At 45.0% G+C, this 26,844-nt stretch overlaps 1 long non-coding RNA gene across 2 annotated transcripts in view; it reads right to left on the bottom strand.

Moving 5' to 3' along the window:
• The window catches only part of LOC117827629, an 82,662-nt gene that overhangs the window by 38,921 nt on the left and 16,897 nt on the right, over positions 1 to 26,844 (bottom strand). The window contains exon 3 of one of the 2 annotated variants that reach the window (XR_004634248.1): positions 22,337 to 22,473. The exons of the other annotated variant lie outside the window; for it this stretch is intronic. This is a non-coding gene — a long non-coding RNA (uncharacterized LOC117827629). Of the gene's footprint in view, positions 1 to 22,336; positions 22,474 to 26,844 lie in introns of those variants that run through there. 2 annotated transcript variants of the gene reach the window in all.

Below are 26,844 nucleotides of genomic sequence, written 5' to 3' on the forward strand. Positions count from 1 at the left end.
AACCAATCTGCCTTCAGGTTTGAAGTCAACTCTGAACGGAACCCGGAGTCCATGTTGACTCGTGTTAAAGTCAGAATACAATGAGAGATATTAAAGCATGTTTTCAGGAGTTTGACCTCATTCTGTCAGCGAGACACAGAGTTCAAACTCAGTGGAGAAGCGCTCAAAAAAGAAAGAGAGTCGAGTTTGCATCATGCAGAGGAGGAGAGATCTCCCACCAGGCTCCCCTTACGCTGTCAAACACAGATGATCTCAAAGTGGATTCATTATGAATCATTCTAATCAAAAACAACCGGAGGAACCGGATATCTGAGATCCTTCTCAGAGTGGACTCAGAGTTTTTTCATTCTGTCACAGACTTCTATGAAAATCTGGGCCCTGTTGTTTGAGGCTTAAAGATGTGATAAGGAGGTAATCCAGTCTTGCTGTATTCTATAAGACAGCTGAAGACAGACCGGAGATATGGGCGGTACAGACTTAGAGAGGACATGCAGCAAAGGGTCGTGGCCTGGAGTCGAACCAGCAACCGCTGCAAGAAGACCTCTGTATACGGCGTGCATGCTCAAACGGCTTCACCAAACAGTGCTCATCAAGACAAAACATCAAGTCGTGTTCTTTAAAACTTCAGAGAGGACCGGGATGACTTTAACCCAAAATATGAGGACCATCCTGATCCCAGGAGAGAGATGGATTCAGGCTGGATCCCAGGAACTAAAGGGAAACATGATCTGTAGGCACACCTGCCCTCCTCTCCACCCTCACTGAGTCACACCCTCCCCAGTAGTCCGTAACCTCGGCACCATCCTCGACCCCACTCTCACCTCTGGACCATTGCATGACTCCTCTGCTGCAGACACACTCCATTCCACGCCTTCATAACCCCCAGACTGGACTACTGTAACAGCATCCTTTCACTGAATCAACACGTGAGAGGAGATAAGCCCGAGTAGCAAAGACGTTTCAACACGGCTTTAAAATCCTTTTGAACTCAAAAAGCCGTGATCGCAGAGATCGGCCGGTGTTTTGGTTTAAACGGCGACCCTGTTAACTGGAGACTCTCAGCCGGATGCATCCCTCATAAACGTCTTTAGACCATCATTAAATATCTGATGAGGATATTTTGAAATCTTAATAAAAACTAAACTAGTTTGCATTCCCAGGAACTCCCTCTGTGTTTCAACAGCTGTGTAAACTCCACAAACACTGACACGTTCAGCTGAAGGTCTCCAGTTTACAGGGTCACTTTTAAAAGCGGAACACCGGGAGGAGAGACACATTCACGGTGGGCTGAGAGAAGACTACTGTTACAAGCTGCTAAATCAAGAGAGAGCAGACTCTCTGGGCTCTTAAAGGGACAGATGTTTGAGTAATCCTGCTTTTCTTATTCATTCAACAGAACACTAACGCCATGAAGATATTTACTTTGCATTATCCTGTTTATATCGATCATTAAAGGCGCAGTACGGAGTTTTTTACTGTCTCAGTTTATGACCTCATCACTCTGCATCCTGATAAAAGTGTCTGAACAAAGACAAGTCGGTTTAAAAAGAAGGTGTTGATTCATCTTCACCACAGAGGATGATGGTGCTCACGGGAAATGCAGTCCTGAGTTCATCCAGAGGGGGCGCCAGACTCAACGCATGAAAACTCCCTACAGTGCCTTTAAATTAAGTGCATAAAGCTGCATTTCCACCAAGAGTTCTGGGGTATTAAAATCGACACGTTCAGCTGAAGGTCTCCAGTTTACAGGGTCACTTTTAAAAGCGGAACACCGGGAGGAGAGACGCATTCACGGTGGGCTGAGAGAAGACTACTGTTACAAGCTGCTAAATCAAGAGAGAGCAGACTCTCTGGGCTCTTAAAGGGACAGATGTTTGAGTAATGCTGCTTTTCTTATTCATTCAACAGAACACTAACGCCATGAGGATATTTACTTTGCATTATCCTGTTTATATCGATCATTAAAGGCACAGTACGGAGTTTTTTACTGCCTCAGTGCATGACCTCATCACTCTACATCCTGATAAAACTGTCTGAACAAAGACAAGTCGGTTTAAAAAGAAGGTGTTGATTCATCTTCACCAAAGAGGGTGATGGTGCTCACGGGAAATGCAGTCCTGAGTTCATCCAGAGGGGGCGCCAGACTCAACGCATGAAAACTCCCTACAGTGCCTTTAAATTAAGTGCATAAAGGTTCATTTCCACCAAGAGTTCTGGGGTATTAAAATCGACACGTTCAGCTGAAGGTCTCCAGTTTACAGGGTCACTTTTAAAAGCGGAACACCGGGAGGAGAGACGCATTCACGGTGGGCTGAGAGAAGACTACTGTTACGAGCTGCTAAATCAAGAGAATCACAGCTTCTTCTTTTGAAAAGTACACACACATACAAAAAAGATAGAAGAAATAAAAACTAATGAAAGAAAGAGAAATCAAGAGAATCACAGATGAAAAAAACAAAGAATGTCAATGGTTGTTGGAAAAAATGGAGAAAAAAAAAAATGAAAAAATTTTGAACAAAAAAATTTTGAGAAAAAATTTGCAAAAAAAAAAATTTGAAAAAAAAAATGTTTGAAAAAAAAAGAAATTTGAAAAAAAAAGAAATTTGAAAAAAAAAAAATTGACACAAATTTTTTGATCAAAAATGTTTTGACAAAAAAAATTGTGACAAAACTTTTTTTTTTTGAAAGAAAATAAAATTTGACAAAAAAAAAGACACATTCAGCTGAAGGTCTCCAGTTTACAGGGTCACTTTTAAAAGCGGAACACCGGGAGGAGAGACGCATTCACGGTGGGCTGAGAGAAGACTACTGTTACAAGCTGCTAAATCAAGAGAATCACAGCTTCTTCTTTTGAAAAGTACACACACATACAAAAAAGATAGAACAAATAAAAACTAATGAAAGAAAGAGAAATCAAGTAAAGTGCCCCCCCGAAAAGTCCCGGGTCCTTTGAGAAGTACTACCCCCTTAGCAGGGGCTTTTAAGGGGGGAGATTATCTACCCCTGAACTACATTTAGACCCTGGGTCCACCGGTCCAAACGCACGTAGTTCAGGGGTAAAGTTCCTCCGGTCGTCACTCCAAACAAGGTCGACTACACTGAATGATGAAGCCGGTTATGCTAAAGGGGGCGGAGCTAACTTCCTTGTACAACCAATAGCTGGAATCAAGTGACAGACGTCAGATCTGCACGCTCTTTGGCGAGAGATGAATGAAGACGCAACAGAGCAACGTCACTTTGATATCACGGTTTAACTGACTATCATTGATGAGTGAAAATGTGCTGACCTGGCCTCACAGCTTTCTGAACCTGAACTCTGTGAAGAGGAAGAGGAAGAGGAAGAGGAGGAGGAAGAGGAAGAGGAAGAGTGACGAACACGAACTGCCTGAACGCCACTCGCTCCTTTAATCACCGAACACAAAGACGACGAAGAGACCGACCTGATGGAGCCAGCCGCCGCTTTCTCAAAACTTTGACCTTTGAGGGAAACATTTTCATCAGACGCTACAGCCGAGGACTTAACGAGGTGAGTCACACACACACACACACACACACACACACAGACACTCCTGTACATGCTGAAGGGACCAAAGATCTACTCAGCTCGATACACTCTTATTCACAGCTGAATGTGTGTGCGTTGTGTGTGTTGCTGACAGGTCATCGATGCGCTGTGATTGGCTCATGTGACCCAGGGACTGCAGGGCGGCACAGGCGAGGCCTATCAGATCTGATGCCGTGACGGACCGGAGACGGATCTGGATCTTTCCCTTTTTTAAACCATTCCCTGCATCCTTCTGGTTTCCCCAGGACTGCACTCCAGTGAACTGCATTTCACCTCTCTTACTCCACACACACACACACACACACACACACACACACACACACACACACACACACACACACACACACTGTTTCCCTGCGTTTAGCCCAAGTCTGCTTTTATGCTCGTGGACATTATTGCTCATTCTATAGATTTTGTTTTATGCGTTTGAATAATTCAGCAGACTTTAAAGAGGCAAACATCCTTCCCCCCCGATCAGAGGAAATAAAAGCCTCTTCAAACTGGAGGTATGAGGTTTTTCCCCAGCACCAGAATCCGGTTTATCCCAGTTCATTTGAGCCGGTGCAGCTCCGTCTTCATCCCCGCTCCTGCAGCTCTTCGGGGAGGCCGAGTCGGACAAGCTGATTAAGTTGCGTTTTTCTTGACCAATGGAGTGCAGCGGCAGACAATTAGGACGCAGACGTGCTGCTCGCTGCGGTTGTTATTTCTCAGGCCCAGAATGACCTCCGGGAAAGACTCACGGACGGAGGAGGAGGAGGAGGAGGAGGAGGAGGAGGGGGTGAAGATAGCCGGCCCAGCATGCTGCTCATCACACTGTGTTTGATCTATCGCCTGCCTCCCCTCCTCCTCCCACACTCCGTCATATATTACACAGAAGCATCCACTGGATGTGATGCAGGGAGGTAAAAATATCTCCCCCTCCTTCCTCCTCTGCAGCTCTCCATCTGTCCATCCACACGTCTCCTCCTCCTCCTCCTCCTCCTCCTCCTCCTCCTCCTCCTCCCCTTCCTCCTCCTCCACCTCTCGGTCTTCCCGCCACCTGCCCATATCAGCGGGTCGATCAGCACTCCTGCACCTCGGAGGGTTAGAGGTTCCTGCTGCACGGTGTTTCCTGGTTTCAGAAAGCGAGGGCCGGAGCCGAGTGGCCGGGAACCCACCGGACTCGAGGAGGGTTCAGGTTCACGACACAAAGTGATGACTGCACATTTCATAACCATCAGTGGAAGTAACCGCCGTGACCTCGCCTGTGAGAAGGTATTTTTACTGTCACCGTTCAGCGGTTTTAGAGTCAAAGCTGGAGCTGCATCTTGGGATAGACAGGAAGCACCACTGGGCAACTTTGAAGATGCATTTCTTCTTCTCTTATTTCTTTTTTCGCAGCCTTAGATTGAACTTCTGTCCGTCTTCCTTTTACTGTATTGGTCTGACCACTGGAATATTAAAAGTGATGCATTGAAATGAAACCAAAATCCATAAATGAAGCTCTCGTGGTCCCGTGTTTACCGTGATCTGCTGGATGACGGCGCTCTTCTGTCACTTTTAGGACCACGCTAAGATTTCCTGACTGTTAGCATCTTTCTTTGCCCTCCTTCTTCAGATATTTCACTCTGTGACTCCATAGTTCAACTGTTTAATGTCTAACCATTATCTTAAAACCAGCACCATAACTCCGCCTACTTTTGGGGAATAGCTCCGCCTACTTTTCTGGAAGATCACTGTGTCTCTCCACCTTTTATTCCCCTGCTGTTGTGGTTGAAGGGGAATAAAAGGTGGTTATCTTAAAACCAGCATCATAACTCCGCCCACTTTTGGTAGATGGCTCCGCCTACTTTGGGGACTTTTCTGGATGATCGCTGTGTCTCTACGTCTTTTATTCCCCTGCTGTGGTTGGGGCCTCAGTCATGAAGGGGACGCTCTCTTTACAGATAAACGGTGCCATCCACTAAAGGACTAGTGACACTCTCAGTCTAAGCAGACGTGTGTCTAACATGAGTCTGGTCCTGCTGGAGGTGCCTGTTAAAGACACACTGGGATCCTGTCTTTCCCTCTCTCTCCTCTCTCTGCCTGTCTCTCACTTTAACTCTTCCTGTCCCATTAAAGTTACTAACCATAGACCTTTCTGGAGTCCCTGAGCGCCCTTGTCTCGTAGGTTCCTCTGGATCTCTGCTGTAGATTCCTTTTTTGGGGTCTGTTATTCATCCTTTCTTTCTTTCTTTCTTTCTTTCTTTCTTTCTTTCTTTCTTTCTCTCCTTCTTTCTTTCTCTCTTTCTTTCTTTCTTTCTTTCTTTCCTTTTTCCTTACTTGCTGTCCTTCTTTCTTTGTCTCCTTTTCTTATCCCGGTCTCAGCAGATGTGTGTCTAACATGAGTCTGGTCCTGCTGGAGGTTTCTGCCTGTTAAAGGAAGTTTGTCCTTGCCACTGTAACTTGCTAAATGCTTCTTTCTTTCTTTCTTTCTTTCTTTCTTTCTTTCTTTCTGTCTTTTTTTCTTTCTTTCTTTCCTTCCTTCCAGCCTTCCTCCCTTCCTTCTTTCTTTCTTTCTTTCTTCCTTCTTTCCTTCTTTCTTTCCTTCCTTACTTCTATCTTTCCTTCCTTCCTTCCTTCCTTCCTCCCTTCTTTCTTTCCTTCTTTCTTTCATTGTTCTTTCCATCTTCTTCATCCTTTATGTCTCCTTTACTTCCCATTCTTTCCTTCACCATTTCTTCTCCTCTTTTTCTTTCTTCTGGTCTCCCTCTCTTCTCTCTCTTCTTAGACCTTTCTGGAGTCCCTGAGCTCCCTTGTCTCGTAGGTTCCTCTGGATCTCTGCTGCTGTGGACGTGGTCCAGACTCCAGCTGCTACAACTACTACTATCCGTCTCCCCACTATCATCTCTCTCTCTCTCTTCATCTCCCTCTATCCCTCTCTCCAACTCGGTCTCAGCAGATGTGTGTCTAACATGAGTCTGGTCCTGCTGGAGGTTTCTGCCTGTTAAAGGAAGTTTGTCCTTGCCACTGTAACTTGCTAAATGCTGCAAAGTGCTCTGCTCATGGTGGATTAAGATGAGATCAGACTGAGTCCTGTCTGTAAGAGGGGACTGGATCTGATCCGGTCTTGATGTTGGGTCTTTGTTAATAGTAGAACATAGAGGACCTGCTCTGTTTGGAAAGAGTCTGAGGAGAACGTTTGTTGGGATTTGGTGCTGCACTTAAAGAGGATGTAGGATGGATGAGATTTACTGGATCAAAACTCTGCAGCTGGTTTAACTGAGACCCGCAGACTCTCACATAAAGGAGCCGACACTTATAACGTAACACTGCACGTCCAAAAGAGTGTGAGGACATCCAACAGTCTGTACTCTGACCTCAGCACTTTTGTAGTACAGCTCTGAGCGTCTGCACGCTTTGTGGAAGTGCAGCTTTGATCTCTCCGCCCGAGGACGACGGCACAGAAAGTGTGTGTTCCTCAAAGTGTGCTCAGAGTTCAGGCCAGGCTTCCCCCCCCAAAAAAATCGCCCGCCTCTTATCGCGGATAAAGGAAGGAAGTTTAAAGTCGAGCGTGAGGAAATGAGGAAAACAGCTGCCAACACACTCCAGCCTTCATCAAAGCTCTGAAGCACGCACAGCATTTCTCTCCCACTCACATTTAAAGAGGAGCAAGGATCCGGATATTCAGAATACCTCCTCGTTCATCCTGCGAGGGAGGCTGCACGTTATCATGATGAGGCCTCAATGAAGCTCCTGAAGAAAGGTCATCAATTGATCCATGTGTTGCACCAATTCCATTCCATTGACCTTCAATGGGAGACACCATGGGCCAAGATGGCAGCTTATTACAGCTGACAGGTACGTTTACCTCCACTGAGTCCATGTCTATTTTTCTGTTTGCTGGTGGTTTAGAGTAAATCCTGCAGCATGGACATACAGCAGCTTTTAGGCTGAACAAAAGACCTGGACTGGACTGACATGAATCTTGACATGTAGAAGAAAATTGCTCTTTTTTCTCTTTTACGTTTGAAATAAACTGAACTGAAAATAACGTGTTGGAACTGAACAGGAACCTCCACTGTTAAAACTATAAGTCGATACAGAAGGGCAGAAAACTGCAGTTCCCCAAATGTCCACTAGAGGCTGGTTCCAAAAGTGAATCAACCTCCATTGAGCCTCATGTTGAAAATTCAACTTTAGTGCAGAAATAAACATGTTTACAGCCAACTGTGTACGGGGAACTTTACCCTGGAACTACGTGCGTTTCGACCAGTCGACCCAGGGTCTACATTTTCAAAAGAAAAAGCTGTGATTCTCTTGATTTAGCAGCTTGTAACAGTAGTCTTCTCTCAGCCCACCGTGAATGCGTCTCTCCTCCCGGTGTTCCTGTTTTAAAAGTGACCCTGTAAACTGGAGACCTTCAGCTGAACGTGTTGATTTTAATACCCCAGAACTCTTGGTGGAAATGCACCTTTCTGCACTTAATTTAAAGGCACTGTAAGGAGTTTTCAAGCATTGAGTCTGGCGCCCCCTCTGGATGAACTCAGTACTGCATTTCCAATGAGCACCATCACCCTCTGTGGTGAAGATGAATCAACACCTTGTTTTTTATCTGACTTTTCTTTGTTCAGACACTTATCAGGATGCAGAGTGATGAGGTCATGCACTGAGACAGTGAAAAACTCCGTACTGTGCCTTTAATGATCAATATAAACAGGATAATGCAAAGTAAATATCCTCATGGCGTTAGTGTTCTGTTGAATGAATAAGAAAAGCAGCATTACTCAAACATCTGTCCCTTTAAGAGCCCAGAGAGTCTGCTCTCACTTGATTTAGCAGCTTGTAACAGTAGTCTTCTCTCAGCCCACCGTGAATGCGTGTCTCCTCCCGGTGTTCCGCTTTTAAAAGTGACCCTGTAAACTGGACACCTTCAGCTGAACGTGTCAGTGTTTGTGGAGTTTACACAGCTGTTGAAACACAGAGGGAGTTCCTGGGAATGCAAACTAGTTTAGTTTTTATTAAGATTTCAAAATATCCTCATCAGATATTTAATGATGGTCTAAAGACGTTTATGAGGGATGCATCCGGCTGAGAGTCTCCAGTTAACAGGGTCGCTGTTTAAACCAAAACACCGGGCGATCTCTGCCACGACTTTTTGAGTTCAAAAGGATTTTAAAGCCGTGTTGAAACGTCTTTGCTACTCGCGCTTATCTCCTCTCACGTGTTGATTCAGTGAATCCATCTGTGATGAAATATAGCACCATCTAAAACAGACCAGCTGAGTCTCTTCATGCTAACAGGCTAACTGTTGTGTTGCTCAGAATGATACCTGCCTGTCCGTCTGCTTCTATGGTGTCATCTGTGATGAATGGCATTCCTCTTTGTGTTACTGCCCTCTACTGGTCTGGTGGTGAAGTGCATTTACTTTATTTCCTCCATACGTCACTGGCCTGATTTACACAATCTACCCGGGACTTCAGCCCGCGGTTGAAACGCAGACAACAATGGGGGACCAGGAACCTTTTAGTTCTGGGGGCTAAAAGACCCCTGAACTCTTGGTCGAAATGTACCTTTGATTCTCCCTCAGTGGGAAACATGATGCCTTGATAGCTTCTTGTATGCAGAGTCCTCCCCTCTTCCAGTTTCACCCTCTTCTCTAAATGTGGTCACCTCTGGCTCCAGATGACCAACATGGCGGCAACCAGATGCTGAACCGACTGTTTTATTGAGGCGGTGGGGAAACCATTGGATGTGCACTGGCTGAACTGTTGAGGTTTTTTTGTTTGGTAGAGAAGGTAAAAGGAAACATTAAGAGGTAGAGGTCATTCTTACTTCTCTGGACCTCTTGCATCCTTGGCTTTAAAAACAAAAGATCAAGACCCTGCCTTCAGCGTCGTCCAGCTGAAAATCCCTGCAGCCAAATAATCAGAACAGCAGCTGCAGAGCTCCAATCATCTTTGGGGCCATTTGAAAAATCATAAAATCTACATAAAAGCGTCCGCCTGAGCCGTGAATGACATGCTCAGCCAGCACGAGTCTGTGCTGTTACCAAGACAACTAGAACTATAACCACAGTAAGAGTTTATCACGTCCAAACACAGAAATCCAGGCCGCTCTCATGTGAATTGAAAAGTCAACAATTTCCAGTCTGTATCCATTCCATCAAACCACTCTGCCTACAATTTGGAGATTGCTTGAAAGCAGATTTCCTGCGATCTGAGAGCAACGTTAGAATTAATCTCACATCTTTATTTGCAAAGAGTCGCAGAAATAAGCAGATTTAGTTTTGGGCAAAACACAAAGCTGCTCCGTTTGTTTGTGTTTCTGTCTTTGAGATAAAGTGTTTGTTTAATCTGCAAAACTGGAACTGCCAGGATTATGAATGAGTTAACAGATGGTAGTATGGGAGGTAGAGCCTTCAGTTATCAGGCCCCTCTCCTTTGGAATCATCTACCAGTCAGGGTCCGGGAGGCAGACACCCTCTCTACTTTTAAGAGTAGGCTTCAAACTTTCCTTTTTGATAAAGCTTATAGTTAGAGCTGGATCAGGCTTGGACCAGCTCTTAGGTATGCTGCTATAGGCTTAGATTACCATAGGTTTTGACTGCTATAGGTTTAGACTACTATAGGTTTAGACTGCTAAAGGTTTAGACTACTATAGGTTTAGACCACTATAGGCTTAGACTACTATAGGTTTAGACTACTATAGGTTTAGACTGCTATAGGTTTAGACTGCTATAGGTTTAGACTACTATAGGTTTAGACTGCTATAGGTTTAGACTGCTATAGGTTTAGACTGCTATAGGCTTAGACTACTATCGGTTAGACTACTATAGGCTTAGACTACTATAGGGTTAGACTGCTATAGGGTTAGACTACTATAGGTTTAGACTACTATAGGGTTAGACTGCTATAGGCTTAGACTGCTATAGGCTTAGACTACTATAGGTTTAGACTGCTATGGGTTTAGACTGCTATAGGCTTAGACTACTATAGGGTTAGACTGCTATAGGGTTAGACTACTATAGGCTTATACAACTATAGGCTTAGACTACTATAGGCTTAGACTACTGTAGGTTTAGACTGCTATAGGTTTAGACTGCTATAGGTTTAGACTGCTATAGGTTTAGACTGCTATAGGGTTAGACTGCTATAGGCTTAGACTGCTATAGGCTTAGACTACTATAGGCTTAGACTACTATAGGGTTAGACTATTATAGGGTTAGACTGCTATAGGTTTAGACTGCTATAGGCTTAGACTACTATAGGCTTAGACTACTATAGTGTTAGACTGTTATAGGGTTAGACTGCTATATGTTTAGACTGCTATAGGTTTAGACTGCTATAGGTTTGGACTACTATAGGTTCAGACCGCAGGGGGAGCTGACACACTGGGATCCTGTCTTTCCCTCTCTCTCCTCTCTCTGCCTGTCTTTCACTTTAACTCTTCCTGTTCCATTAAAGTTACTAACCATAGACCTTTCTGGAGTCCCTGAGCTCCCTTGTCTCGTAGGTTCCTCTGGATCTCTGCTGCTGTGGACGTGGTCCAGACTCCAGCTGCTACAACTACTACTATCCGTCTCCCCACTATCATCTCTCTCTCTCTCTTCATCTCCCTCTATCCCTCTCTCCAACACGGTCTCAGCAGATGTGTGTCTAACATGAGTCTGGTCCTGCTGGAGGTTTCTGCCTGTTAAAGGAAGTTTGTCCTTGCCACTGTAACTTGCTAAATGCTGCAAAGTGCTCTGCTCATGGTGGATTAAGATGAGATCAGACTGAGTCCTGTCTGTGAGAGGGGACTGGATCTGATCCGGTCTTGATGTTGGGTCTTTGTTAATAATAGATCGTAGAGTACGGTCTAGACCGGCTCTGTGGTCCTTCTTATTTAAGTTACAGTAGGAGGAAGTGAAGTCTGAGGAATAAAAAGTATCAGTACTAAGCAGCTCTGCAGGACTCTGTGTACCCTTTAGTCAGCCTTCAGAGAAACTGAATCCACATAAAGACGAGCTGTGAATGTTTTTGAGGTCACTGAGGAACAGGAGCGGAGAAATCCACCCGAAGCTGAAAAGAAGCTTTAACATGTCAGAACTTGTTGGTGTAAGGAAACAGAATAACACGGGGGGCTTTACTCTGAAAACAGCAGTTTCACGCTTTCAAATCTTACTAATTGAAAACTGGGATTTGCCTGCAGAGTGAGGACATTCAACGCCGCAACACCGCTGGCACCGAACACGAACGCAGCGCCGAGGTCCCACAGAGAAACTGGCACCGTCCACCGTCACTCCATTTTAACCGAGTGCTCCTGCCAGACTCCAATAAAACCCCGACTGTCCCTCGTCAGCCTTCACGGCTCCGTGTGGGTGAAGGAGGGGAGGCGGGGGAGGCGTACGCTGCCCTTTACCTCCGCAAGATGAACACCTTCGCCAAGGCCATCCGTGACAAGCAAGACGGGGGAAGAGGGGAGGAGGGGAGGAGGGGAGGAGGGGGGCAGTATGGCCGGAGCCCTGGGAAATCAGACCATAATTAAAAGTCCAAAGACCCCAGAGCAGATGGCAACCAGGAGAGGGGAAGGAGGGAGAGAGGAAGGAGGGAGAGTGGAAGGAGGGAGAGAGGAGGCAAAAAAAAAAGGGAAGATGAAATGATACGAGGTGGAGGAGAGGAAGAGAAAAGTGAGACGTAAAGAAAAACAGTAAATGAAACAATGAATGATAAAATATGAGAAGCGGAGGATAAGAAAGAAGGAGATTAAAGAAAGAGAGAAGGTGATTAAGACTTTGCAAGAAAGCAAACTGAGTGAGGAGGAGAAAAGTGAGGATGAAGAAATAAGATTTGCAAACATTCAGAGGAAGATGGGGAAATTAGGAAATATTAAAAAGGAAGGAGAGTGAAGGAAGGAAGTTAGGAAGTGAGAAAAGATGTGTCTGTTTACATGGAGCATAATAATCTACTACGTCTATATAAGCTATATACATAATCCACTACTAGTGCATGATACTAGTGCCCACTACTAGTGCATGCTACTAGTAGTAGGGCAGGCTACTAGTGCACGCTACTAGTGCACACTACTAGTAGTAGGGCACTAGTGCCTACTTCTAGCGCACGCTACTAGTGCACACTACTAGCAATAGTGCAGGCTACTAGTGCACACTACTTGTACTAGGGCAGGCTACTAGTGCACACTACTAGTGCCTACTTCTATTGTACGCTACTAGTGCACACTACCAGTGCATATTTCTAGTGCAGGCTACTAGTGCACACTACTAGTACTAGGGCACTAGTGCCTACTTCTTGTGCACGCTGCTAGTGCACACTAATAGCACCAGTGAACGCTACTGGTGCAGGCTACTAGTGCACACTACTAGTGCCTACTTCTAATGCATGCTACTGGTGCACACTACTAGTACTGGTGCAGGCTACTAGTGCACGCTACTAGTGCCTACTTCTAATGCACGCTACGAGTGCACGCTACTAGTGCACACCACTAGTACTAGTGCACACTTCCAGTGCATGCTACAAGCAGCATCTCGTCCCATAGCTGATTAACGAAGCTGCCACACAAACTGATCATTAACGGGACAAGTGTCTGGTGGAGTGTTTACTTTCACTTTCTACACCTGCAGCATAACTGGTGTGTGAGTCGCTGCTGTCTCTACTTCATCTTTCAAACACGCTCGATTATGAATGATCAGCGAATACATTAATCAAATCGTATTTTGTCTCCAGGTAGCGGAGCATCAGGCTTGTTTACTCCCTCTTCAGGTTTTGTTGATATCAAGCTTTTGTTGTTAATTTGCTGCTCTCAGTCAAGGAAGGGATCCCTGAATAGACGGTAGATATTCCCTCTGAGAACGGGGACAAACAGAAAGTCTTCTTTGTGTTTGGATCAGAGGAGGAGAGGAGGACGAGTCAGAATGACATCTCTCTTTTTCACATTCAATCAAAATGAAAAAAAGATTTTAAACTGAAATCAAAATAAAAACAATGAGAGAACATTTGAAGTCCCCTGTTCTGACCGAAGAACTTAAGCTTCTTTAAATATAATAACCACCCAGAAAAGTTGCTGACAGACTCGTCCCTCCTTCCTCCTGAGTTGAACAAACAGGAAGTCTTTGTCATGCTTACTGAACAAAACAACAAACTGGACGTGATCGTCTGTTGAGCTGCTCGTGTCTTCTGTTTGTTCTGATCCTCACATGAAGTCAAAACAGCTCATCTCTGTGTCTGTACTTTTTAACACGTTCACCTTCGTCAGACGATTCAAGCAGAAGGAGACAGGAAGAGCGGGGATGATGTCACGCAGCGACACCCCGGCCTTTACCCACAGAGTCACCTCCCAAATACCGGGCTTTGAAGAAACAGGCGCTCTGAATCCCACTTTCATCATCGCTCCTTAAACTGCAGAGACGTCACTTTCGGAGAACAGCTTATAAAATCCAGAGCGGCCGTCTCTGAAGCCTGACAGGAAGAATCAACATCCAGAGACGGATCAAAGGAGGACTTCCTCTGCTCGGCGATACGCCCACTCCACTCCTCTCCCGGCGGAGCGTTGACCCGCCCGCCGTCGTGACTCTAATCTCCTCCACACGCCTGACTCCTTCACATTGTGTCAGCTCTAATTGGCCATTAGAGGAGCCCTGTGTCGGGGCTCCTACCATCTCCTGGGCTGAACTCTTAGCCCCGCTGATTAGCCGACATTAGCCTCGTCATTGAAATCGGCAGGCGGACCCCTCTTGTGACGGTAAAGGGTCCCTGTGTGTCACCGTCACAACGTGGGAAGACTTTGATGAAGCCCGGACCTTTGTGCCGATGTATGGACTCTGATGAAGGTGAGACGAGGACGTGAATGTGAATAAGGGCGTGTCGATGAGGTCGCACACATCACACGGATGATAATTCAGTTAACCTTTACTTCACCAGGGGACGGTTTGGGGGGGGCGTGGAGAGTGACTTTGACCCTGACAGGCCGAATAAATCTAACAGAGATTGTTCAGACGCAAGGACACCTGCCACTCCTGACATTTCTGCACGTCTGAGATTTGAAACATCTTCAGCGGGCTCCCTTGTCCCGTAGTTTCCTCTGGATCTCTGACCTAGAGGGCCTGAGGAACTACTAAAAGGTTCCTGGTCCCCCATTGTTGTCTGCGTTTCGACCATGGGGCTGAAGTCCCGGGTAGATTGTGTAAATCAGGCCAGTGACGTATGGAGAACAAAAAGTAAATGCACTACACCACCAGACCAGTAGAGGGCAGTAACACAAAGAGGAATGCCATTCATAACAGATGACACCATAGAAGCAGACGGACAGGCAGGTATCATTATGAGCAACACAACAGTTAGCCTGTTAGCATGAAGAGACTCAGCTGGTCTGTTTTAGATGGTGCTATATTTCATCACAGATGGATTCACTGAATCAACACGTGAGAGGAGATAAGCGCGAGTAGCAAAGACGTTTCAACACGGCTTTAAAATCCTTTTGAACTCAAAAAGCCGTGATCGCAGAGATCGGACGGTGTTTTGGTTTAAACGGCGACCCTGTTAACTGGAGACCCTCAGCCGGATGCGTCCCTCATAAACGTCTTTAGACCATCATTAAATATCTGATGAGGATATTTTGAAATCTTAATAAAAACTAAACTAGTTTGCATTCCCAGGAACTCCCTCTGTGTTTCAACAGCTGTGTAAACTCCACAAACACTGACACGTTCAGCTGAAGGTCTCCAGTTTACAGGGTCACTTTTAAAAGCGGAACACCGGGAGGAGAGACGCATTCACGGTGGGCTGAGAGAAGACTACTGTTACAAGCTGCTAAATCAAGAGAATCACAGCTTCTTCTTTTGAAAAGTACACACACATACAAAAAAGATAGAACAAATAAAAACTAATGAAAGAAAGAGAAATCAAGAGAATCACAGATGGAAAAAAAAACAATGACTGTGAATGTTTTTGGAAAAATTTGACAAAAAAAATTGACCAAAAAAAATCGAAAAAAAATAAAATTTGACAAAAGAAAATTGGAAAAAAAATTGACAATTTTTTTTGAAAGAAAAATATTTTTGAAAAATAAAATTTGAATTTTTTTTTTTTTTGAATTTTTTTGGGTCACATTTTTTTTGACAAAAGAAAATTGGGAAAAAAATTGACAATTTTTTTGAAAGAAAAATATTTTTGAAAAATAAAATTTGAAATTTTTTTTTTTTTTGAAAAATTAAAATTTTGACGAATTTTTTTTTTATTTTTTTCCTTTTTTTTATTTGGCAAAAACAAAATGAAAAAAAAAAATTCAAAAAAAGTTGACCCGGAGAATCACAGCTTCTTCTTTTGAAAAGTACACACACATACAAAAAAGATAGAACAAATAAAAACTAATGAAAGAAAGAGAAATCAAGAGAATCACAGATGTGTGTGATGTTATTGTGGACGAAGGGAGGAATAAAAACACTGAGGTTAATCTACCAATCAGACACGTTCAGCATTGCAGGCCCCGCCCCCTGAGAGCCCCGGGGCTTTCTGAAAAGTACTACCCCCCTAGCAGGGGCTTTTTAGGGGGGAGATTATCCAACCCTGAACTAAATTTAGACCCTGGGTCCACCAGTCGAAAAAGCGCCTCAACACCAGGAGATGACAGAGACGCATTCAAACTATCAGGGTCAGAGAAGACGGATGTTCAGGAGGTATTAAACCAAGTGAATCAGGTGTGTGTGATGTTATTGAGGACGGAAGAGGAAAGAAAAACACTGCAGGTACTAGGTAATTGCAGGCCCCGCCCACTAAAATTAGAGCTTTACTACCTAGGAACTAAAGTTAGACCCCCTGTTCCTGCAGCTGAAAAGCACCTACAGTCTGTAAGTTACATCATCATTGGTAGCATGTTTTCTACACCTGCAGCTGATCCTGGTGTTTACACGTCTCTGAAACCTGGATCTCATCTCCTGAAAGAACTTGTTTAGACTGACACTCAGAGGCTTCACCTTTCATTGAGTCTCCTCGCTCTGCCTCCTGCTTATTTCCACGTCAATACCACCGAGGGGACCGAACACAAACACAAACAACAACCCGTCCCCTGAATACACTCCATTCACCGGGGAGCAGAGCGTCGAGTCAAAGCGCCTGATTTGCAATTTACCAGAGCTGGGGGCCAACAGCAGCTCCGCTCATTAACAACCTCACGAACACACGGCAAACACACACCGCGGGCTCCTCTGGCAGCCTAGCAACAATGTACCTGATTGGACTAATTACACACCATTATGCTGTTGCGTTCAGACCTGTAGTCCTGAATGAACGAGCGCAGGAGTGAACAGCTTTCTCCGACTTTGAACATCACATCTGAAGACTTCCAGCAGGTCGAAATGTGTCGGAGAAGCACAGTCGGCGAGGCTTCAGCGGCGTCTGATCCATCCAGCTGAATCACTGCTCATTTATGATTTAGATATTCTGTCAGCTCCACATCAAAGAGTGTGTGGAGAGAGGGCAGAATGTCTTAACACTGTGAATACAGAGTAAATAAAACCACAGGACTCTCCAACACCACATAGTCCTCGTGTCAACCCGCTCAGAGAGGCAGCGACACAAACACTCACCCAGGAAGTGTTGGAGGGGAAACATGGCCGCTCTTAATGACGCACTCAGGAAAACTTTAAGGGATGGACGATTTAGATTAACCTGATGAATTATAGGATGGTGAGGGGAATATCAGTTTAACAAGGCGACACATTCCCACTGAGAGAAGAAGAAGCAGCAACAAGCGGATGAGATTAAAAATGGCGTCACCGGTGTGGATGTTTTTCCCTTTTTCAGACAATAACACGACTATAGGGCTGGGCGATAAGAATTCGATATATCTAATCCTGTAATTACAACCCCCCAACCACCAGAAAGGGAGGGGGCGCTAATGCAACACTTTCCCAAACAGTAGGAGGCGATGAGCAATCGAAGAAGAAGAAGAAGAAGAAGAAGAAGAAGAAACAGAAGTTGCAGCTAGCAGAAGATGCAGCTAGAAGTTGCAGCTAGAAGTTTCAGCTAATAGAAGATGCAGCTCGAAGAATTTTTGAAGCAAGAAGAAGTTGCAGCTAGAAGAAGTTGCAGCTAGAAGAAGTTGCATTTAGCAGAATATGCAGCTAGAAGGAGTTGCATCTAGAAGTTACAGCTAGAAGAAGTTGCAGCTAGAAAAAGTTGCAGCTAGCAGAAGATGCAGCTAGCAGCAGTTGCAGCTAGAAGGAGTTGCAGCTAGAAGATGCAGATAGAAGTTGCAGCTAGAAGAAGTTGCAGCTAGCAGAAGTTGCAACTAGCAGAAGATGCAGCTAGCAGCAGTTGCAACTAGCAGAAGATGCAGCTAGCAGCAGTTGCAGCTAGAAGAAGTTGCAGCTAGAAGTTTCAGCAAGCAGAACTTGCAGCTAGAGGAAGTTGCAACTAGCAGAAGTTGCAACTAGCAGAAGATGCAGCTAGCAGCAGTTGCAGCTAGAAGAAGTTGCAGCTAGAAGTTTCAGCAAGCAGAACTTGCAGCTAGAGGAAGTTGCAACTAGCAGCAGTTGCAACTAGCAGAAGATGCAGCTAGCAGCAGTTGCAGCTAGAAGAAGTTGCAGCTAGAAGTTTCAGCAAGCAGAACTTGCAGCTAGAAGAACTTGCAGCTAGCAGAAGTTGCAACTAGCAGAAGATGCAGCTAGCAGCAGTTGCAACTTGCAGAAGATGCAGCTAGCAGCAGTTGCAACTAGCAGAAGATGCAGCTAGCAGCATCTTAAGAATGCTGTTAAGAATTCGATATATCTAATTTAGCAGAATATGCAGCTAGAAGGAGTTGCATCTAGAAGTTACAGCTAGAAGAAGTTGCAGCTAGAAAAAGTTGCAGCTAGCAGAAGATGCAGCTAGCAGCAGTTGCAGCTAGAAGGAGTTGCAGCTAGAAGATGCAGATAGAAGTTGCAGCTAGAAGAAGTTGCAGCTAGCAGAAGTTGCAACTAGCAGAAGATGCAGCTAGCAGCAGTTGCAACTAGCAGAAGATGCAGCTAGCAGCAGTTGCAGCTAGAAGAAGTTGCAGCTAGAAGTTTCAGCAAGCAGAACTTGCAGCTAGAGGAAGTTGCAACTAGCAGAAGTTGCAACTAGCAGAAGATGCAGCTAGCAGAAGATGCAGCTAGCAGCAGTTGATGCAGCTAGCAGCAGTTGCAGCTAGAAGAAGTTGCAGCTAGAAGTTTCAGCAAGCAGAACTTGCAGCTAGAAGAACTTGCAGCTAGCAGAAGTTGCAACTAGCAGAAGATGCAGCTAGCAGCAGTTGCAACTTGCAGAAGATGCAGCTAGCAGCAGTTGCAACTAGCAGAAGATGCAGCTAGCAGCAGTTGCAACTAGCAGAAGATGCAGCTAGCAGCAGTTGCAGCTAGAAGAAGATGCAGCTAGCAGCAGTTGCAACTAGCAGAAGATGCAGCTAGCAGCAGTTGCAACTAGCAGAAGATGCAGCTAGAAGAAGTTGCAGCTAGAAGAAGTTGCAGCTTGAAGTTTCAGCAAGCAGAAGTTGCAGCTAGAAGGAGTTGCAGCTAGAAGATGCAGATAGAAGTTGCAGCTAGCAGAAGTTGAAGCAAGCAGAAGTTACAGCTAGCATTAGCAACAAAATTGATGAGTGCTCGTGTCGATTCTTTGATTTTGTTAATTTGAGAACTTGCAGAAAGTTTACCACAGATAAGCCAAAGTTTAAGTGACAGAGGACAAAGATCCAGGTCTTGATAAGATCCAGGTTCATCCCTGACATGTGGTTGTTCCAGTAACGGTTGTTCTTGATGGTTTCGTCAGATCCAGAACAATGTTTGTTAACACCGAAGAGGCGTCAGGCGACCTTCACATCCTGTCTGTTTTCAGAGTCTGAGCCTTTGAAGGAAGCGATGTTTTCACTGTTCCTGGCTCTTTATCTTTAACACAATGTTAAAACTTTCTGTTATGTTGTCAGACTCTGAGAACAACAACGTCTGCCTGTCATCAGCAGAAAGAAGAACTTCTAGTGGAGGCGTTTTGGCCCATTTGACAGTTTCCACTTTGAGCAATGTACGAGAGAACTTTGTGTAACGATTAGATCTCAGTAAACATCCACGTTTAAAAGCCCCTCATGAGGAAGTTAACTGTTCCTCCGCTCTGCCAGGAACGGTCTGAGTAGTCTCAGCTAATAGACTCATAATCAGTTCATTTCGCTGCTAAAGTGCGGGACACTTTTTACAACTTCCCGAAGCCCAAAAACTTAATTAGCTAAACTCAAAACATTATCCGGAGTGCAGCGAGCGTTTCCAGCAGAGGTTTCAAATTGTTACTTTGAATTAAGTTAAATCAGAACACCTGCAGCCTCTCCAACAAAAACCCTTCCAACAATGTGGGTGAAATCATTGAGAGGCATTACTCACGGAAGCTGCCGGCCAACAGCGCAGTGAGGCATGATGGGAGTTTGGCAAACACAGAAACCAGGAAGGGAACTATTTCAAACTGCAAACTTTGCTCCAAAGATGAAGTCATGCAGGAAGTCTGCAGCTTATAACAGGGAGGCAGGTTGTGTGGCATTTAAAGGTGCAGTGTGTAGTATTAAAGGTACAGTGTTTCATATTTAAAGGTACAGTGTGTCTTATTTTAAAGGTACAGTGTTTAGTTCTTAAAGAAGCAGTGTGTCATATTTAAAGGTGCAGTGTGTAGTATTTAAAGGTACAGTGTGTAGTATTTAAAGGTACAGTGTGTCGTATTTAAAGGTACAGTGTGTAGTATCAAAAGGTACAGTGTGTAGTTCTTAAAGAAGCAGTGTGTAGTATTTAAAGGTACAGTGTGTAGTATTTAAAGGTGCAGTGTGTAGTATTTAAAGGTACAGTGTGTAGTATTTAAAGGTGCAGTGTGTAGTATTTAAAGGTGCAGTGTGTAGTATTTAAAGGTACAGTGTGTAGTATTTAAAGGTGCAGTGTGTAGTATTTAAAGGTACAGTGTGTCATATTTAAAGGTACAGTGTGTATTATTTAAGGATACAGTGTGTCGTATTTAAGGATACAGTGTGTAGTATCAAAAGGTACAGTGTGTAGTTCTTAAAGAAGCAGTGTGTCATATTTAAAGGTGCAGTGTGTGGTATTTAAGGATACAGTGTGTTGTATTTAAAATGTACAGTGTGTAGTACTTAAAGGTGCAGTGTGTAGTATTTAAAGGTGCAGTGTGTTGTATTTAAAGGTGCAGTGTGTTGTATTTAAAGGTACAGTGTGTTGTATTTAAAGGTACAGTGTGTTGTATTTAAAGGTGCAGTGTGTAGTATTTAAAGGTGCAGTGTGTTGTATTTAAAGGTACAGTGTGTAGTATTTAAAGGTACACTGTAGTATTTATACATGCAGTGTGTAGTATTTAAAGGTACAGTGTGTCGTATTTAAAAGGTACAGTGTAGTATTTATACATGCAGTGTGTTGTATTTAAAGGTACAGTGTGTTGTATTTAAAGGTACAGTGTGTTGTATTTAAAGGTACAGTGTGTCGTATTTAAAAGGTACACTGTAGTATTTATACATGCAGTGTGTTGTATTTAAAGGTACAGTGTGTATGTATACATGCATTGTGCTGTATTTAAAGGTACAGTGTGTTGTATTTAAAGGTACAGTGTGTTGTATTTAAAGGTACAGTGTGTCGTATTTAAAAGGTACAGTGTGTATGTATACATGCATTGTGCTGTATTTAAAGGTACAGTGTGTTGTATTTAAAGGTACAGTGTGTTGTATTTAAAGGTACAGTGTGTTGTATTTAAAGGTACAGTGTGTTGTATTTAAAGGTACAGTGTGTCGTATTTAAAGGTACAGTGTGTTGTATTTAAAGGTACAGTGTGTTGTATTTAAAGGTACACTGTGTCGTATTTAAAGGTACAGTGTGTAGTATTTAAAGGTACAGTGTGTCGTATTTAAAGGTACAGTGTGTAATTTGTATTCATGATGTTTTTGATGGTTAAAACTTGACTAATGGAGGATCATACGTATCATGCATCACAGGAGTTTCTTATCCTTGAGGTCCACCGTTGCTTTACATCCATTTTCATCTGCTGCCAGCCAATTAAGATCACTGCTGTAACCTGTAACCTGTGCTTTGAAAAGTGCTCTATAAATAAAGCTCATTATTTCATTGAATCATGGTGCGTTTGAGTTTCCAGCTACAACCTGCATGAGCGAGGAATAATATCTCATGAGGGATGAAATGAAGCTGTAATCATTTCCAACGAGCCGAGAGGTAGAAAGGAAGCACGTCAAACACCAGAGCGTTCCTTTGTCTGGACTCAACCCTTCATCTTCCTCTACATCTCCTCTCACTTGGAGCAGAAACAAAGCAAGCAGGCAGAGAGGCGTTCTGCTCGCCCCCGCAGGTCGATCCCCGCCATGCTGATGACAAATTAAAAAGAGCCGGTGCTCCGTAACGATGTCTCCCAGTGAGGAGCTGCACTCACCGACCTCCTGCTGAGCTCTGTGTGTGTGTGTGTGTGTGCGAGGGAGTGTGCAGAACTCTAAATATCATTTTCTCTCTGTTTATGTCTGGGGTCTTTGTTCTCCTGGGAGCAGCTGATGATGTAGCAAAGGTCATAATCAGTCAAAAAGTATTAAACCGTCCCTTTAAATGGGGACAAAACGCCATAAAAGTCTGTAATGTGCTGGAGGAAATTGGTCCGCGATTCTCCCTCTCTAATGATGTCATTACGTTAAGCAGCAATTCATTAACTGAGCAGCATTTATTACACTGGGTCTGATTCAGAGGGATGTTTCCTTCCATTTACAGCATTAATAACACCATCAAACGCCGCCACCACCACCACCACCGCCACCGCCGCCACCGCCGCCGCTCCTCTCGAGTCGTCTGATAGGACAAATCTCCCCCGAGCTTTGTGTCATCATCTTCTCTCTGAACACCGCGCCGTCTCTTGGTCTCTGTGACCCCCTGTTCTGCAGCAGCGACCCTCAGCTGTCCGGTTCGTGTCCCCCTGGGGGAGCGATGGTGCGACTGTCATGTACAGTAGTTCAAGACGAAAGGCACAAACATCGATCTACGTACACGAAGGAAGAAATGATGTGAAGAGTTCAGAGCTGCAGGATGCTTCGGTCAAACGAGCTCAGATGAACCAGGACTACAATGTGTACCGTGCTTTAATTAGAAGCCTGGGCTTCTATTTGGGACAGGTGTCAATAGAAGACAGGCTTTAAAGGCAAGGCAAGTTTTGTTTATAAAGCAGCATTCATACAAAGAGCAATTCAAAGTGCTTTACAGAGTTAAAAACAAAAACCAGAACAGTTACAATCAACAAAAACAAACAGCAAACACTTCATTCATTTACACTTTACATGCAGCCAGTTATGTTTGCTCTTCTCTCTCTCTGTGTACTTCTGTAACTGAACGTACACAGTAAACAGTGTTGGGTCTTATTTATTTAAATCAGGAGGGATTATTATAAAGAATCAGCCCCCCTTCACTGCTCTGAAGTCTGTAACTCACAGAGTCTTACTGTCCCGGCGGACACAGAATCACAGCTGATCTTGTCTTAACCGGAATGAACCTTTAATCATCAAATCATCTCAGAACTTCTTCCCAAGGATTCAGACTCACACATTGAATCTGTTCTGTGTCGAGTCGCAGCCCGAAGCTGGCTCAGACCTCTTGACCCCCCCGCAGGGTGCCCGTATACCCAACATTTAATAGATCCAATATCAGGTTCATTCCATAACACCATACCTCGTCAGAAAATATCCAATTTAAAATATATCCATCTATTATCTTGACTGCTTATCCCGTTAGGGGTCACGGGGGGCTGGAGCCTACCCCAGCTGGCTTTGGGGTGGAAGGCAGGGTACACCCTGGACAGGTCGCCAACCTATCACAGGGCTAACACAGAGAGACAGACAACCATTCACACACACACTCACACCTACGGGCAATTTAGAGACCAATCAGCCTGTTGAGCATGTTTCTGGACTGTGGGAGGAAGCAGGAGGACCCTGAGAGAACCCACACATGCACAAGGAGAACATGCAAACTCCACACAGAAAGGCAGCTGCCCAGCCGGGGAATCCAACCAGGAACCTTCTAACTGTGAGGCAACAGTGCTACCCACTGCACCACCGTTTAAATATGACATTAAACAAAAATAAAATGAAACTTCCATCCATCCATCCATCTTCTTCCGCTTATCCGGGTCCAGGTCGCGGGGGCAGCAGTCTCAGCAGGGAAGCCCAGACACTCCTCTCCCCGGCCACTTCCACCAGCTCTTCTGGGAGGATACCGAGGCGCTCCCAGGCCAGCTGAGAGACATAGTCTCGCCAGCGTGTCCTGGGTCTTCCCCGTGGCCTCCTCCCAGTCGGACATGCCCGAAACACCTCCCCAGGGAGACGCCCGGGAGGCATCCTAACCAGATGCCCGAACCACCTCATCTGGTTCCTCTGGATCCGGAGGAGCAGGGGCTCTACTTTGAGCCTCTCCCGGATGTCTGAGCTCCTGACCCTCTCTCTAAGGCTGAGCCCAGACACCCTGCGGAGAAAGCTCATTTCGTCCGCTTGTATTAGCGATCTCGTTCTTTTGGTCACTACCCACAGCTCGTGACCATAGGTGAGGGTCGGAACGTAGATTGACCGTTAAATTGAGAGCTTTGCCTTCTGGCTCAGCTCTCTCTTCACCACGACAGACCGGTACAGCGCCCGCATCACTGCAGACGCCGCCCCGATCCGTCTGTCAATCTCCCGCTCCCTTTTCCCCTCACTCGTGAACAAGACCCCGAGATACTTGAACTCCTCCGCCTGGGGCAAAGACTCCCCTCCGACCCGGAGAGGGCAGGCCACCCTTTTCCGACTGAGCACCATGGCCTCAGACTTGGAGGTGCTGATCCTCATCCCCGCTGCTTCACACTCAGCTGCAAACCGTCCCAGCGCGAGCTGGAGGTCACCGCTCGATGGAGCCAATAGGACGACATCATCTGCAAAGAGCAGAGACGGAATCCCAAGGCCACCGAACCGGAAACCCCCCGCCACTTGGCTGCGCCTAGAAATTCTGTCCATAAAAGTTATGAACAGAACCGGTGACAAAGGGCAGCCCTGGCGGAGTCCAACCCCCACCGGGAACGAATTCGACTTACTGCCGGCAATGCGAACCAGACTCTGGCTCCGACAATACAGAGACTGAATGGCCCGTAGCAACAGGCCATCCACCCCAAATGAAACTTTAACCCAGTAAAGATGGACTTGTTGTTATATCTGCCTTTATTTCCAACTTTAAAAGTCAGCAGCAGTAAAGTCCCCCCCGTCACTCACCAGGGCACAGAATATACCGCTGATCCATGCCATGCTCGCAAGCTTTGGATTTCTTTCTGCACACAAACTGATTGTTAACCTGAGGCGTTTTTTCGACCAGAAGAACCGGGGTCTAAATTCAGTTCAGGGGGTAGTAATGGTTCTAATCAAGACCGCCCTTTCATTCTCAAAATGTAGAGCCACAACTGGCAACTAAAAGGGACCCTGCCTTTAATTGGGGCAGGCTTTTATTAGAAGCTCTTCAGTGATTACATTCTTCAATATTGGAAATGAAATGATGTGCAATAAAAACAAAATATTTCAGAGTGGATGTTAGCTCTAACGCTGCCAAACATGTCCCTCCTGATTTCAAAATCAAACTAAATAAATGTTCCTCTTTGTTTCTCCAGTTTCTCTGACCAGGACTTCAACCAGATCCGTGTCCGGTCCATCTCTGATCCGCTGCAGTCCGGCTCAGTCAACACCCACCGGTTGTGTTTTCAGAACGCAGCACGGAGCAGGACCTCCGGACAGCTGGAGTCAAGTCAATCAATCAATCTTTATTTGTATAGCGCCAAATCACAACAAACGTTATCTCAAGACTCTTTTACAAACAGAGCAGGTCTAGACCACTCTATGTCAAATTATGAACAGAGACCCAACACCAAGACCGGATAAGACTCAGTCTTACCCCACCTTAATCCATCATGAGCATTGCACATCACAGTATTTAGCAAGTTACAGCGGAGAGGACAAACTTCCTTTAACAGGCAGAAACCTCCAGCAGGACCAGACTCATGTTAGACACACATCTGCTGAGACCGTGTTGGAGAGAGGGATAGAGGGAGGTGAAGAGAGAGAGAGAGATGATAGTGATGAGACGAGTAGTAGAAGAGTTTGCCTGGAACATCCGCAGCAGGAGGACGTCTACAGCAGCTCAGCGGAACCTACGAGACAAGGGAGCTCAGGGGACTCCAGACAGTAGTGATGGCAAGATGAGGCTTTGTGAAGCTTTGAGGCTTCCCATCTTATTGGTTCACCCATGGGCCGAAACTTCATGGTGCCCCATTTGCTCTACTGCGCCATCAAGTGGACAATAAAATAAGCACAGTGATTATAATGACATCATCAACACAAGCCTTGATATGCGCTTCACAGAAATCTTCCTGGATTACTCAGAACATGCTTCAAAGCCTCGACACGGGAGGACACATCACTACCAGAAAGGTCTACGGTTAGTAACTTTCATTATGAGCTAGGTAATCCCTGAATCAAGGATTCTCCTCCTCCTCCTCCTCTTCTCATCCATGTTGTCTTTCTGGTCCTCTGAAAACCTCTGACCTGTTGACTCCAGGCCTGGCTCCGCTCATCATGACTTTGGTTTGTTGTTGTAGTTAAGTGAAATACGATCTGGTGATAACACAGAGTGTTTTATTCTGAAAATTAACCGGATGTTTTCATTATAAATATCTTAAAATCATCAAAATGTTCAAGAAATATTTTTAAAAATCACCTTTTGTTTATTTTTTGTGACTAAATTTATGAACCATAAAGACAGAACCTTGTTTTTTTGCACCAGGCCTTAAAAAGTAACATTTAACACAGAGTCTAATGGGGTCTGACTCACTTCTGGAGTCAGCCTCAAGTGGACACTCGAGGAACTGCAGGTTTTTTGGTGCTTCAGCATGGGCTTTATTTTTCAACACCAGAAGGAGGAGGAAGAAAAAGATGATGGAGGAAAACAGGATAAAGGTAGGGTGGAGGAAACTAGGGATGAAGTTGGAGGAAAGGAGGAAGGGAGAAAGAGAGGAAGGAGTGAGAGAGGAAGCAAGGTAGGGAAAGTGAGGGAGAAAGGTAGCGATGTAGGAAAGAAGAGATGGAACTCTTCCTCTTCCCTCCCTTTTCATTCTCTTCCTCTCCTGTCCAACTTTCTACGCTCACACTTTCCCAGCTTTTGTCTCATAATCCTCACCCATTTATTTCCCTCCCTCCCTCCTTCCTCCTTCCTCCCTCCCTCACTCCCTCCTTCCCTCCCTCCTTCCCTCCCTCCTTCCTCCCTCCTTCCTCCCTCCCTCCCT

The sequence above is a fragment of the Notolabrus celidotus genome, chromosome 16, assembly GCF_009762535.1.
Source record: "Notolabrus celidotus isolate fNotCel1 chromosome 16, fNotCel1.pri, whole genome shotgun sequence".
Lineage (NCBI taxonomy): Eukaryota > Metazoa > Chordata > Actinopteri > Labriformes > Labridae > Notolabrus > Notolabrus celidotus.